The sequence below is a fragment of the Rhincodon typus genome, chromosome 10 (genome assembly GCF_021869965.1).
Source record: "Rhincodon typus isolate 14 chromosome 10, sRhiTyp1.1, whole genome shotgun sequence".
Classification (NCBI taxonomy): Eukaryota; Metazoa; Chordata; class Chondrichthyes; order Orectolobiformes; family Rhincodontidae; genus Rhincodon; species Rhincodon typus.
In genome coordinates, this window is record NC_063341.1 from 41247949 (window position 1) to 41264566 (window position 16618).

Genomic DNA, 16618 nt, shown 5'->3' on the forward strand with positions numbered 1-16618 from the left:
AAAATTCTTCGCCCAGGAGTTAAAATTCACATGATGAAAGGGAACTGTTGGCAATATCTACATTGTCTAAACATTACATTAATTTTAAGCTCATTTATAGATTTTTTATATCTGTTTTATAGATTTCACACTGTGCAATTAAGTTCATAACCATATTGCCAGCCAAAACTTAGTGAATCCAAGGCAAGTTATATTTGGGTGTATGACACAATGTATCAGAACCCATTGTCATTGTTGGGTGTCCTGTAATATAATTTTACTCATTTTAACTTTGCAATGGAATTATATTTCAAGATGTGACGTATTCAATTGGTGTTAGACTGTTTCCTGTTTTCTCTAGGATCAAGACTTATCTTCAAACATTAGCTTTACCTCAAAATGGAATTTCATAATTCCACTGCAGTTGCAGTATGAGTGCACACTGGGGCCTGGATATTTCTGCAGTATGAGTTCACCTGTCAGAGGGAGGATGGCTAGATTCCTGACCCACCATCCTGACTCCATCAGGGTAACAATCCATTACCTGGGTCAGCACTGCTTACATAAGGCATGCCCCACCAGCTAAAGATACCCAGACATGGTTGAGAGATAAAGATGCGATAATGCTGGATCTAATTATATTCTAGATAAGTGTTGCAGCAGCCAAAGAAATCAAGCCAAGTTTAAATAGCAGACATGCCTCAAAAATCCACAGTGTGATAAAATTCTAGATCTCAGATTGAACTGGAAATGTTAGTTTTAGGAACAGAGGAGAGGACCGGGTACCCATTACTGGGCCTTCACTATCAAATTTGAATTCAGCAGGTCTTCTCTGCTGCTGGAGAGCTTACCACCACATCTACAAGGCAGTTCCTGAGGTCGTGGGAGTATTTCAGAAGGTAGGGAAATTGGATGGATTTTCCTGCAAATGTTGGAAGACAAACATTGATTGTGCAGCCTGATGCAACTATTGGTCTCCCTAAATAAAAACCAAAAGAACTGCAGATGCTGTAAATCAGGAACAAAAACAAAGTTTCTGGAAAAGCTCAGCAGGTCTGGCAGCATCTGTGAAGGAAAAAACAGAGTTAATGTTTCGGGTCCAGTGACCCTTCCTCAGAAAGCCTCAGAATTGGATTCCCTGTTCAATTTTCCTTTATGTTTCATGCTACACTGCTTCAGGAAGTACAACACAGAAAATTCCAGCCATTAGTATTCATCTGGTTTAAGACTGAGAACCAGGGTCATACGTGATCTATCAGCATCCACTGTGTAAACAGTGAACACTGTGCAAACAGAGTGACATCTGGCACAGCATGGATAATCTTTATTCACTGGATAACCTGGAAATAATTCAGAGAAGTAAAATGAATAAAATAAAAGTTCGCTATCAGTACTTTTTAAGTATGTAAGAAGATGTTTTTCAACTCTTTCAATGACGTGAGTGATTGATAAGAAAAAGTCCTGCTTTACAATTGAATCCTTTGTGCAATAAACATGTGGGCTCACAAACTGCCAAACCGCACTCATTTCAAAATTGCCCATCTCAGATTTGCATCATTAAATGTAATCCACAGATAGTTAAATGTTGATTAGGCTGTTGCTGGAATAAGTACTGTATGTCACCAGCAGAAAATACTGCAAACTGTAACATTGCTGATGTAATGCAAGGGTCACACAAAGAAGGGCAAAGACTTTGCCAGAGAGCTTGAAAGAACCTTTACTTCAGGGCCGTAACAACCATTTGCCTTATTTGAGGTCATTAGAAATGAAGTAGGCAGTGGAATTCCCTGCAACGGTGTTTATTTGGACTTCAAGAAATATTTTGACAACATTCCAAATTAAATACTTCTCATTAAATTAAAAGCTAAGATAAGAACATGGGACTGAATAAGAACCTGGTTAAAGTACATAAAGCAACTCTGGGACATTGCTGCTACACTGAGTCTTCAGGGCAAAATATAAGGCATTGTGACATTATCCCAGTTTCCATCACATATCATGTTATTGTCCATCAACAGGTCACCGATAGTCTCAAAACAAACAGTAAGAGCTTGTGTATGTTGGAAATCTGAAACATGAACAGAAAATGTTGGAAATATAGCAGTCAGGCAGCAACTGTGGAGAGAAGAAAAAATAGCTAATGTTACAGATTAGTGACCTTTTGTCAGAACTATGAAGACCTGAAATGTTAACTCTGTTTTTCTCTCCACTCATGCTGCCTGACCCAGTTCCAAATTTTTTTAAGTTTATCCAACAAAAATTTACATCGCATGAGCAATTACACTCATGTGATCTTAATAATCTTACACCATAATCCCAAGGATGTGATTGTACTGGAAGGAGTGCAAAGGAGATTCACCAGGATGTTGCCTGGAATGGAGCTATGAAGAGAGGCTGGATAGGTTCAGGTTGTTTTCTTTGGAGCAGAAAAAATTGATGGAGGACATGATTGAGATGTATAACATTATGAGGGGCATGGACAGGGTTAACAGAAAGCAGCGAAGGGTCAATAACAAGCAGACATAATTTTAAAGTGAAAGGCAGGAGGGGATTTGAGGAAAATGTTTTTCACCCAGAGGGTAGTGGAGACATGGGAGGAGTAGTTAAGTTAGGAAGCCTTGCAACCTTTAAAAAGTACTTGAACGTGCAATTGAATGGTCGTAACTTTCAAGGCTATGCACCTAGTGTGGGAAAGTAGGATGAGCATAAGTGGAAGTGTATTTTTGATGGCACAGACCCAATGGGCTGAATGGTTTATTCTGCACTGTATGATTCTATAATCCCATGAGTTGGGCAACATTTAAATTGTTGGGGGAAAATTGCTGCTGTTTCAGGCCATCCAATATAAGTTCTTCTACAATTTTGCCTCTGATCTCATTTGAATAATCAGCACAGGGGTTGAGATTGGGCACATGGCAGTTGTTATATAACATTTGACCAGAAGATCTAACTTTAAAGAATGTGCACAATTAATGGAAATTTCAAATTTGGCAGGTTGTGAGGGCAAACATAATTCCTTTGCAAAGATTTGTATTTTCTTTTTCAGTTTTTCCAAAGGGGTTGGGAATGAGGAAAAATGTGCAAAACCAAAATTAAGTTAAAAGAATGTCAATATAAAGGCAAAAGAAGACAGAATTTTGTCAAGCAATGGAGAAATATAGCATCTCTATCCTTCTGTTTGTTGGCTGTCAAAGTGAATGTGGTCTTCCTCAATGTGTTTGATGCAAGGGCAATGGTCCAGATTGTCATTTCAGGGCCTCTTGTCTGTGTTGAGCTGTTCATCCTATCTGTCAGAAGGTGATACCCTGGCCTAAATGCTCATATAATACAGATTACCATACGATTGGAAGTCCTGGGAACCTGAAATATTTAATCCAAACAGACTTCATGCTTCCTCTCCATAGATACAGCAACATTAATTGCATTCTCGTCTCCAACTTCAGTTTTATATGTCTACTTCCCTAACAGCGATAGATGAGAAATCTATGTCAACATGTATATTCCCTCAATACCATAAATTCCAGAGTTTCCAATTGTCACATTTTAGTCACAGTTTTCTGTCCAATTTTCTTACGCTCATATTTATAATGGAAGCTGCCTATGGAAATTTGTTCTACTGGAATTACACTTTCCCGTTACTGGTGATCTCGCACCAGTTTAGCATCTTATTGCTTCTCAGCCACCAGAACAGATAGAGAAAGCTAGAAATATTCAACAGCACAGCATGCTACAGGAGAGGCAATTATTGCCAGTGACCACCCACTGTAGCTTCCACAGGAGAAGCATAGAGGACCAGCTGAATATCAATAAGATACAATGCCGGGCCTTAAAGGGCATGGGGGTGGGGAACAGTTGGAGGTGAATTTAAAATGGTGGGTCTCCACATGGAGGTGTGGGTAGGAATGAGTTCTCAGGGTAGAGCAAATAAAAAGGGGATATGGAGGCTTTGAGGGAAGAGGGTACTGGGTGATGAGGCAGAGTCTGATGTTGATAACACCCATTGACAGCTGTGTTCCCTGCCATCACTTGCTATTCTCTAATTTGGAAACACAACTGGAAAAAGGCTTGGACAATGTCAATGGTGAGCAGAGGCAATGTCACTCCAGTGGGCAACAGCATGGGCTGTTGAAGGGGTAAGTACATGAAGCAGGCATTTGTGAACTCCAACTACCTTTCATTTGCAACCAGCTCATTATCCATTTGCTAAGCAGAATGAATGTCTTTAAGCCAGTAAAAGGTGATTTGCACCAGGCTACTGGTCCTTGCAAGTTGAATATCTCAATGATACTGAAATTAGTGGCAATATCTTAAAAAGAGACAAATGCTGAGCCAAGGCGAATCACTAATTGTGCAAATTCCCAGGATGCTGAGATCATTGGTCCATCATTTGACACCTGAATTTACTGATGGCCTATACTGAATACAGAGAAAAGTTGAATGATTGATGTGGGTCTATTGGCGTGGCGTCTTCACCAAGTTGGTACACATGTTCAGGCTGAAATAATGAATCATAGAGCCATGGTCCTCATTATCAGGGTGCTGCATGCATTACTGTCTGTGTGCATCTATCAGCTGCAAAGTATGCCAATGATGACCCACCTGAGATCTAAGAACCTCTATCACTCTTTAAGTTCCCAATGTAGGTCAATTGCACTAAGAGCCTTGCGCCCAGCTGCTGGTGCCATGTTGGTCACTGCAGCTGCCTTCCTAAAAAAGTGAGAATCAGGGTTGATGGTAAGTCCAGGAGCAGCAGCATTCCTGTGGGGGTGATGATGTGCATCCAGTTTGGGGAGAGGACACAGTTGTAGGGCCCTGACTGAAACTTCTTGAATGCTGTTGGAGCTGCACCCATCCACATAAGTGGGGAGTATTCCATCAGACTCCTCACTTGCACCTTATAGAAGGTGAACAGACTTTGACGAGTCAGGAGGTAAGTTAGTCATCACAGTATTGCTAGCCTCTGACTTTCTCTTGTAGCCACTGTGTTTATATAGTGAGTCCAGTTAATTTTCTGATCAATGGTAACCCCCAGGTTGTTGATAATGGGGGAATTCAGTGATGGTAAAACCATTGAATATCAAGGGGTGATGATTACATTGCATCTTTTGGGAATAGTCATTGCCTGGCATTTGTGTGGTGCGTATGGTCCTTGCCACTTCTCAGCCAACACCTGGATATTATACAGATCGTGTTGCATGTGAACATGGACCACTTTGATACCTGAGGAGTCATGAATGGTGCTAAACATTGCACAAACATTGGTAAACATTCCTACTTCTGACCTTATGATGGAGGGAAGGTCATTGATGAAGCAGCTGAAGATGACTGGGCCTTGGGCACTACCCTGAGGAACTCCTGCAGAGATGTCCTGGAGCTGAGATGACTGACCTCCAACAACCACTACCATCTTCCTACATGTCAAGTATGACTCCAACCTGCAGAGAGTTTGCCCCCTGATACCCATTGATTCCAGTTTTGCTAGGGCTCCTTGATGCCACGTTCGGTCGAATGCAGCCTTGATATCAAGGGCTGTCACTCCCACCTCACCTCTGGAATTCAGCTCTTTTGTCCATGTTTGAACCAAGGCTGTAATGAGGTCAGGAGCTGAGTGGCCCTGGTGGAACCCAAACTGGGCATCAGTGAACAGGTTATTGATGAGCAGGTGCTGCTTAACAGCACCATTGATAACACCTTCCATCACTTTACTGATGGCCAAGAACAGACTGATGGAGTGGTAATTGAACAGTTTGGATTTGTTTTGCTTTTTGTGTATAGGACATACCTGGGCAATTTTTCAGGTTGGCAACTATCTGAAAATGTTGTAAGTGTACTCGAAGAACTTGGCTAGAGGAGCAGTAAGTTCTGCAGCACAACCATCAGGTAAGTTTTGAATATAAATGCAACCAGTTTTAACATTTTTTTTGGACTGTCGTTTTAAATGTTGCTCCGTTAGCATACTGTCACTTCTCTTCCTTGCAAAAATAAAAATTGTGATTTTCCTTCTTGCACCAGGTAATATTTTTCCTCCTGATCTCTCCTTTCACTTGGTGTTCACTCTCGCAGTTTGACAACTGTCAAATCAGTTGGCATTTGAACTATTTGCATATTCTCAGTTGACATAATAACATTTTCTGTCGATGCTTGATCTTCTTGGAGATTCCTGAGCCTCATGATGATGATACCAAATCTTTGTACACTCATCCTACTGGCACTTGTAACTTCCATTCAACTTGATAAGACACTCCAAAGAGATCTAATGCAAGAAAAACCTTTGCTTAAAAGACAAATCTCTTAATAGACACTCTTTTCTCCGTAAAAGCAAAGACAAACGATTTAATAGAGTTTAAAATTATAAAACCAGGCTTGCTACGTAGATGTAGATGTTTTTACTTGTTTAAAACACAACCGGTTTAGTCGATAGCAACCTCACATGTGAATCAAAAAGTTCATTTAAGAGTCACACCAGAGAGCTGAGCACACAACTCCGGGATAACACCACAGTGTTGGGGAGTGTTGCACACTGTGAGATTCCATCTTTCAGATGGGACATAAAACTAAGATCCCATCTGCTCTTTTAGTTCAGATGGGACATAAAACCAAGATCCCATCTGATTTAAAATGTCTCACGGCACTACTTTGAAAAAGTGCATGAGAGTTATGTTGGTTGGTACTTACCCCTCAATTGACATAACATTACCTGGCCATTATTACAGCGCTGTTTGTGGAAATTTGCTGTTTTCAAATTAGCTGTTGTGCTTTCTACATTACATCAATGTTTATACTTAAAAGGTATTTTGTTAGCAGTAAAGAACTTTGAGATATTTCACAAAAGTTGCTATATAAATGGAACCTTTTGTTCTTTTATTTCTGGAGAGACATAAACAAGGGACCATAAATATATGGATAGTCAGTAATACATTCACCAAGGAATTCAGGAGAAACTTGTTCAATCAGCATGGTGAGAAAGTGGAACAGGCTACCAAATGAAATGGATGTAGTGTCAAGCATAGGTGAATTAATAGAAAGCTGGGTAAGTACCAGAAGAAACAAGGAATAGTAAAATATGTTGTCATGATGAAATGAAATAAAAGTGAAAGCGTACTCCTATGGATTATATAAATGGCCATAGACTTTTTGATCTGAAAGACCTGTTTGGGTTTGTAAATTCTTTGTTAAAGTCTCCCTTTTTTTAATTGAGGATATATTGCAAAAAAGAGAATGAAAATTAGGAGTTTTTTTTGCACAATAAGTGAAATAGTGAGATAGTAGTGCCGTAGTCACTGGCATAGTAAGCCAAGGCAAATGTTCTGGGGACATGTGGCCAAATCCCTCCATGGCAGATGGTGAAACTTGATTTAATAATATTCTGGGCAATACAGTGGCTCAGTGGTTAGCACTGCTGTCTCACAGCGCCAGGGACCCAGGTTTGATTCTAGCCTCGGGCGACTGTCTGTGTTGTGTTTGCACATTCTCCCCGTGTCTGCGTGGGTTTCCTCAGGGTGCTCCGGTTTCCTTCCACAGTCCAAAGATGTGTGGGCTAGGTCGACTGGCCATGCTAAATTGCCCATAGTGCTGAGAGATGTGTAGGTTAGATGGATAATAGGGGGAATGGGTCGAGGTGGGATGCTCTATGGGTCGCTGTGGACTTGTTAGAACATCAGAACATAAGAACTAGGAGCAGGAGTAGGCCATCCGGCCCCTCGAACCTGCCCTGCCATTTAATAAGATCATGGTTGATCTTTTTGAGACTCAGCTCCACTTACCACATTGATACCATTGGGCTGCAGGGTTCCCAAGCGGAATATGAGTTGCTGTTCCTGCAACCTTCGGGTGGCATCATTGTGGCACTGCAGGAGGCCCAGGATGGACATGTCGTCTGAGGAATGGGAGGGGGAGTTGAAATGGTTCGTGACTGGGAGGTGCAGTTGTTTATTGCGAACCGAGCATAGATGTTCTGCAAAGCGGTCCCCGAGCCTTTTATTGCGAACCGAGCGTAGGTGGATTTCACAAGCTTCAAAATCTCCCCTCCCCCTACCGCATCCCAAAACCAGTCCAGCTCGTCCCCGCCTCCCTAACCTGTTCTTCCTCCCACTTATCCCTTCCTCCCACCTCAAGCCGCACCCCCATCTCCTACCGACTAACCTCATCCCGCCCCCTTGACCTGTCCTTTCTCCCTGGACTGACCTATCCCCTCCCTAACTCCCCACCTACACTCACCTTTACTGGCTCCATCCCCACCTCTTCGACCTGTTTGTTTCCTCTCCATCTATCCTCTCCTCTATCCATCTTCTATCCGCCTCCCACTCTCTCCCTATTTATTTCAGAATCCCCTTCCCCTCCCCCTCCCCCTCCCCCTTTTCTGATGAAGGGTCTGGGCCCGAAACGTCAGCCTTTCTGCTCCTATGATGCTGCTTGGCCTGCTGTGTTCATCCAGCCCTGCACCTTGTTGTCTTGTATTTTCTCAATCCCCCTTGTGCAGCGCTATCAAAAGTTGACTGGAATATCTATAATTTCAGTTTGCAGGCACCTATCAGCATTCCCTATGGATATTTTATGTAAATTGTGCTGTTAGGTAACTCTAAGATTTTCTTCTTCAGAGCACTCATTTTGTCTCAACATTCTTAGACACAAAAATTTCTATCTAGTTTTCCCTAAATGCTTAGTTTTAGTGTCCTTATACTTCCAAAATTATTAGCTAATTCTGTACTAATCTGGATTCTCAAACTCACTTTCATAGATTGTTTACTCAGGATAAGTTGGAGGTGAGTCTGTACTCTTTGGATCCTGCTAACAAATTGAAAGTTCAGTGGTTTTGACATTTCCAAAACAAAAACTCAGTCCTTGTATCAAAAAAAATTTGGTCTCCCAAATTTAATCATTTAAAGTATGTTCGTAGTCTTGAGATCCACACTATTGGAAGGATAGTGTAACTCTACAGAGGATACTTTATAGATCAAAGTTTTTGAAACAATTTGTAGCTCAGGGCGTGGATGAAGTTGTAGACTTGCTCACCGAGCCGGTGTGTTTGATTGCAGACGTTTCATCACCCTGCTCGGTAACATCATCAGTGCGCCTCCGATAAAGCGTCGGTGTTCTGTCCCACTTGTTATTTATATGCCTCGGTTTGCTGGGGTGGTTGGCATCACTTCTGGTTCTGTTGTACAGTGGTTTGTATATCGGATCCAGTTCATGTGTTTGTTGATGGAGTTCCGGCTGGAATGCCAGGCCTCCAGGAATTCCCTGGCATGTCTCTGTTTAGCTTGTGTTATTATACCTGTGCTGTCCCAGTCGAATTTGTGTCCTTCTTTATCCGTGTGTACTGAGACCAGTGAGAATTGGTCGTGTCATTTGGTGGCTCGTTGGTGTTCATGTATCCTTATTGTCAGTTTTCTTTCACTTTGGCCTATGAAATGTTTCTCACAGTCCCTGCATGGTATCTTGTATATTACATTAGTTTTATTGGTTGTGGGTATGGGATCCTTTATGTTCGTAACAGGGTTTTTGTTGGTTTTGTGGGTTACCCTGAAACCTAGGGGTCTAAGTAGTCTTGTGGTCATCTCTGAAATGTCTCTGTACAGTAGAGTGACTAGTGTGTCTGGCCATGTTGTGTCGTCTTGTTGTGGTCTGTAGCAGAGGTAATAATGGTATCCTTTGACGTAACAGGACTATTTACATCCATAAACATCGACCTAGCCAAAGAGACAATTGCCACACTGCTGGGCGAATCAGTAAGGCAAGCACCCCTGAATGAATTTGGAAACAAAAAGGGTTGGATACATGAAATAAGACACATTGAATAATACTCAATAAATGTAAAAAGATAAAAGTAGCCAGCAGAAAGGAGTCAAAATTAAAAGAGGGCAGCAGACTGAAGGAAGGTTAAAATTGAGTTATTGCAGTTAAAGTTAAACCACATGGAAAAATGGAAGAAAATTAGCAAGAAAGAGAAACAGACAAAAAGATGATAACTAAGATGAAGATGGAGGAAATACAAACAAAATACAGCAGAAACTGCTACTGAATTCGGACAAAAAGTCATATCAGAGTTGAAAAATTAATTTTGTCTCTCTCTGCACATATGTTGCCAGACCTACAGAGTTTCTCCAGCACTTTCTGTTTTTATTATTGGGGATTTGAGGTGTGCTTGTTGTCAAATGTTCAGCAGTAAGAAAGTCTGATACGATAGAGGGGAAAGTAGAGATCCAAACTTTTTTCTATTAATCAACAAATTTAAGGAGAGAATTTTGGCCTCAGAGTTAATTACAAACACCTACAAGTTGTTGCAAATCTATGGTTTTATAAGATGATTATGTTTTGAACTGTCCCTTTAAAATCAAGGCAAAATGATCTAATAGAGAGTGACTTGCAATGGCCTGCTACTTCTTCCTGGCAATAAATCAAGCTGGCCTGGTTGCTGCGGAAATGCAAAATCCTAGATTATTTATCATTGACATGCAGGTACAAGGTTTAACGCATGAAAAACAAAGAACAGAGTATCTGGCTTCACCATGGGTGAACTTACAGACTGTCAGACAGTCTGATTAAAAACACTTTGGAGTCAGACAGAGAAAGACAGAGGGAGAATCAGCAGCCATTGCTAGCAGCAGGTCAACCAGGTGGACGTTGGGGGTTGCTGTTTGACCTGGGTTAATATCCTCAATCAGAAAGCCCTGACTGACCAATATAAAACAGGCAATTCAGAATCACCTCAGTTCAGAGGACTGAAACCTTTCTGAACCCAGTGAGACCCAGCTCACTGTAGAGGATGGCACATTACTTTGGGAGCAAGAGTGATTGTCCTGGAGTAAAGGTCACTGCCAGATACTGACTGAACTCCACCAGAGCCATCCAGGGGTTTCCAAGATGAAGATGCTGGCAAAAAGCCATGTCTGGTGGTCAGGGTTGGATGCTGACATACCTGTGTAGGTGGGACAGTACCCAGGGTGTCAACAAGTACAAACATTGCCACCAGCACATCCCGCCACCCACCCTCCACCCCCCACACATTCATGGGAATGGCTGGGTAAATCCTGGACTCATTTACATGTCACCTATGCTGATCCCCTCGTGTGCTCAATGTTGCTAGTCCTGGCGTACACCTATTCAAAGTGGTTGGACATGCATAAAGTCTGTTCGGTAAACTTGGGGAATGACAATTGCGAGGCTGTGAGCATCATTTGCAATACACAGTCTCCTGGAAGTATTGGTCACGGACAATGGGATGTCATTTACCAACGAGGAATTTGAATATTTCCTGAAGTCAAATGGCATTCAGCACATAAGGACAGCTCCATACCATCCATCGTCCAATGGTCGAGTTGAAAGAGTGGCCTAAACATTGAAGGCAGCCTTAAAGAAGCAGCCTACAGCGTCACTCAATAATAAACTGTCTCGGTTCCTGTTCGATGATAGGACCACCCCTCACACAACAACGGGGATAGCTCCAGCAGAGTTGCTGATGGGGAGAAGACTCCGCACCAGGTTAAACCTGATGTTTCCAGACCTGGGGTGGGGGGTGGGTGTGAAACTGCAGCAGGACTGTCAATGCCGGCCACGTGCCTCCTCTGAAGCAAGAGAAAGAGACAATTTAATTTGGGGACAAAGTTTGGTGCTGGAGATATGGAAATGGCCCTGTATGGATACAAAGTTCGGGCAGATGAGGCAGTCTTGAACAAACGTGGATCACATGAAAGCCATTACCTTGCAAACAGTACAGGAACAAAACATACCTAGTTCCTCAGGCCATCTGGCTGCTCTATCAGAAACTGTGAGTCCTCCCCGCCTCCGTTTTAGTGTCAACGAAACTTCGGAATCCAAGATGGATGCAACCTCAATAGCTTTTCTGCCAGAATAAGAGGCAGAAACCCTCCCAAGATGCTCCAGACAGAAGAGACAGGCTACTGTCTAGTACACAGTGCTCATATCAATGTTCAAATCAGAGGAACCGGATGTGAGGTAAAAACATCACAGAAAAAACTGCAAGACCGAACCTCCATCCCTGGACTTAGTGGCGGGAGTGGGGATGGGGGAATGATGTGGTGATTGGAACCAGATGAACCTTGTTAACTACAAAAGGTCCTTGATTGGAGTTGTTAACCCAGGTCAGTCAGGACCCCCTGGCCAACCAGTGTAAACGGGGGATTTTATCAATAAAGTTATTTCCACATCTGGTGTTTTTACTGTTTCTCACACCTACAAAAAATTAACTAGGAGATGAGAATCGCCGTAGTTCAGGCGACTGACCAAAAAAAAATACATAAACGGGGATTGTTCAAGCCTGAGTGTCTCTGCAGAGGGAGCACGTAGTATCCGCCAACACTCTCGCTGCCTTTAGGAAGAGGTGGGCACCACAGGGGTGAGTGCTTTATCTTCCCCCTCCAATTCTATATTGATTTGATCCCTACCTTCCCCTTCACCTTTTCTTTCACATAAGCAAAGCTCGGTAGGAGCAATGCTTGTTATTGGTCCCTTGGCCACATGGGTGTCTTTCCTGGTGGTGGAAAGGTTGAATAAAATTGTTTTGCACATCGTGTTTTTACTGATTCCTACACCTACACACACACACACACACACACACACGCACGCACACACAAGTGCTGTGGGTAAAAACTAAGCACTACTGCTGTATGGCAGCAGGTGTAGGGGTACTTTTAAAAGAAATAAAATAACCAGGAGGAAAGGGTGTCCATTGAGAAGGAGCACACTGTGTCCACCAAAACTCTTGATGCCTTTAGGGAGAGGTGGATACCGTGGGGGTAGAGTGTTTTATTTCCCTTTTCAATTCTGTTTTGATTTAGTTCTTACCCTTTCATTCATTTTTTTTCCCTCCATTTAAGCACTGCCCTTACTGGAGTTCTGCTTGTCATAGGTTCCTTGGCCCGTGGGTGTTTTCCTGGTGTCAGAATGTTAATGAAACTGATGTTTCTCATTGTGTCTTGCACCTACGCACACAACATGGGTGTTGGGAAAAAGGCACTACTGCTGTATGGCAGTAGTGTAGGGTATTTAAAACAAAAACAAAATATAAACAGGGGATTTAGAATCTCCTCTGTTCAGCAGACTGACTCTGAGCTGGCTGGTCACAGCCAGTGTATTGTGCACAAGCAAATAAAGGGTGACTTGGTGATGGGAGAATAGCCTCTGTGCAGTTATTTCACAGGAGAGCAATGTTCTCTGCCAACATACGAGTTTGAGGCTTCTTCACAGTGTAGATAAGGAGAGGATATTTCTTCTGATGGGAGAATATAGAACTAGGGACCACTGTCTAACAATTAGTAGTCATCCATTTAGAAGAGATTTATTTTCTTTCAGAGAGTTGTAAGTCTTTGAAACTCTTCCTGAAAAGGTATTGGTAGCAAGGTCCTTGTATTTAAGGTTTTTGCAAAGACCTGTAGTGAGGGTTGTGGGTGAGATGTTAACTTGCTCACTGAGCTGGCTTGTTCTCAGTCAGACATTTCATCACATGCTACGTAACATTATCAGTGAGGCCTCCAATTGAAGCAATGTTGCTCTACTCCGCTTGGAATTTACATTGTCCGGTCTGTTATGGTGTTCGTTCAGATGTTTCACCACCATCCTAGGTATTCACGAGAGAAGAAGAAAACAACAATCAGCTTTGTTTCTGGACGTCAGAGTTGAACGTACAACCAACGGGGAGTTCCAAACCTTGGTATACAATGTTTGGAAAGCAACCCACACTGACCAAATCCTCAACTTCCACAGCCACCCCAACGTCCACAAACAAAGCTGTGTTAGAACTCTATTTAAACAGGCCACCATTCACTGCAACATGACAGAACTATGCAGGAAAGAGGAAGAGCACCTATACAAAACCTTCACTATAAACCGATATCCCCGCAACTTCATCCGCAGATGCCTACTAAATAGCCAACAACAAGAGGACGCAATACACCCTAACACACTGGCCACACTCCCCTACAGCAAGAACATATCAGAACTGACAACAAGACTCCTAAGACTACCAAGAATCATGGTGGCCCACAAGCCCACAGTCAATGACAAACAGACACAAAGATTAAAGAATCCATTCCCACAGCATGCAGAACCAACATAGTGTACAAAATATCATGCAACGACTGCCACAAGCATTACATTGGACAGACGAGAAGGAAACTAGCCATCAGAATACACGAACATCAGCTAGCAGCAAAACGACACAATGAACTTTCCTTTATATCGGTACAGTCAGACAATGAAGGCCATCAGTTTAACTGGGACGAGGTAACCATAGTAGCCCAAGTGAAACATAGACATGCATGGGAATTCCTAGAGGCATGGTTCTCCACCCATACTTCAATCAACAAACATATAGAATTGTACGCATATATAAACCCCTACAGGTCAAAACCGGAAATGACAGTACTCACCATAATGGACTGGACAGTATAAATTCCAAGTGGAATAGAATAACATCATTTCATGGGAGGCTCCACTGATGATGTTACCTAGCATGGTGACAAAATGTCTGAACGAAAACAAGCCAGCTCGGCGAGCAAGTCAACAACCTCAAGGTCCTGTATATTTTTAAGGAGGTGGTTAACAGATTTTTGTCAAGCTTGGGCTAGACATAAATATGAATTTGAAGTTTACAATCATCTCCAATTGAATGACAGAGCAGCCTTGAGGTGCTGAATGGCGTATCCCTGCTCCTTACTTATATGTTTGTATGTTAGCATGTAACGATCAGGCTAAATGTTAATTAATGCTTGCTCACTGACAGAAGGGAATAAAGCTACAGTGTTTAGAGATTATTGGAAGAGCCAGCCTGATGGTGCCTGGTGATGCTCTCGGAGCAGAAGAGGATTCAGTAATTCTCAGAAGACTGAAGGCCAATATCTTTGACACAGTCATTGGACGTAATGGCCAGATTTTTGCAGAGCCAGGGTCCCTCTGTGAACCTATAAAAATAAATGTGTAGGACCCAGCTCCAGTCTGCCCAGCCCTGCACCTGTACTGATGTAGATCAAAACTCAGCCTTATGACTCAGTCGAATGGATAGAATGGAGAAAGGTGGACCCACTGGAACCTGGGAGTAACTTTGGGCTATTTCCTGCAAAAACTGCACTTCAGTGGAGAGTAATTTGTAAAATATAAATGCAGCATGGGTTATTTGTGTTAAAATGCTCGGAAAGGATGTAATTTCTGTTATGTAAAGCATCAGTTGCCTACTAAGTAATGTTTAGACTGTTGATTTTTGTTTGTTTGTTAAAGTAAAAGTCTGAAAACCTCAATTTTTTTTGTGCAGTTGCTTTAAGGCACAAAGAATTTAATCTTTCAACAGTTACCAACATCCACGGAGATTGTTACAAAGTACAGACAGAAACGAAAAAGAGGTTTATTATGGCAAATGGAGAGAATTAGAGTCAACGAGTCATCTCAGGTAAATCAGTGAACCTTTGGTCTTTGAAACAGGTGACCAGGCATTACAACTTGAAATTAGGTTGTCACAAGAGACAGTTACTGAATAAAGCTGAGGAATGTGGAATGAATTAAGGTTAGGTTGATAAAACTGTGCAACTACTTAAGAGATTACTCTAGCAAACAGATTCCAGTCTCTATCAACCTTGCAAAAGAATGCAACATACCAGAAACAAGGGCAGTTAGTGAACCGGAGAGAACAACCTGGGCAAAGATTCTGTTTCTAGATCATAGTGAGATTGTAGTGATAGAAAATTCTTTGTTCTGTAAAGGAGATTGGTACTTGTATCATAACGACAATTCCTTCAGATTGATGATTGTATACATCTATCAGTAATGTATTTTAAGATTAGGTTAGAAAGAATAAAGAAGAGGACAAGTCGAGATACAGTTGTAGGAATTCACAAAAGGAGGAAATATCAGAGGGAGGAGTGGTACAGAAGCCTTACAAGCCATGCTCACAAACTGCTGTTGAGCTGAAAGATGATGTTCTTTGGTAAGACATTATGCCATTAACCACTATCTACAGAATAGTATTTAAGAAAAGAGAAACCAAAAGAATACTGAGGAGCTAAAGAGACTTTCTGAAATGCTTGAAAACAATGTTACCTTTAATAATCACTGAGAAACTTTCCAGAGTAAACCAAACTAATGCAGGAAGAAAAGGCTATATTTCAATCAAACAAGGCCAGAAAGAATTGAAAAAAAATTGAAAGAAAGATCCTCAAACCTTCTCTTATGCCTGGATTTTCATTCTCGTATTCAGAGTCAGAAATTCCCTGCTCCATGAACTGGACTTTTAAAGTTTTTGTCCAAACATTAGATTTTCAGTCTGGGCTGATGGGTGAGGATTAGCTGTGGTGGCAGACTACATCAGAAGTTGGACAGGTGATCCAGAAGCTGTGGGCAGGATTCTGGATTGCGGAATTGGGCAGGATTGACAGTCTGTCTCAGGGTCTGGCACTATGTCCAAAATGTCAAAAGGAATTAAAAATCATAAAACACCCCTCTAACCCTCAAATATCACACTCCCTCAGGCCACACACTGTCCATGCTGAGATGGGATGAAATCAAGGTGCAGGGCTGGATGAACACAGCAGGCCAAGCAGCATCATAGGAGCAGAGAGGCTGACGTTTCGGGCCTAGACCGCTTCGTGGAGCATCTATGTTCGGTTCGCAACAATCGACAACACCTCCCAGT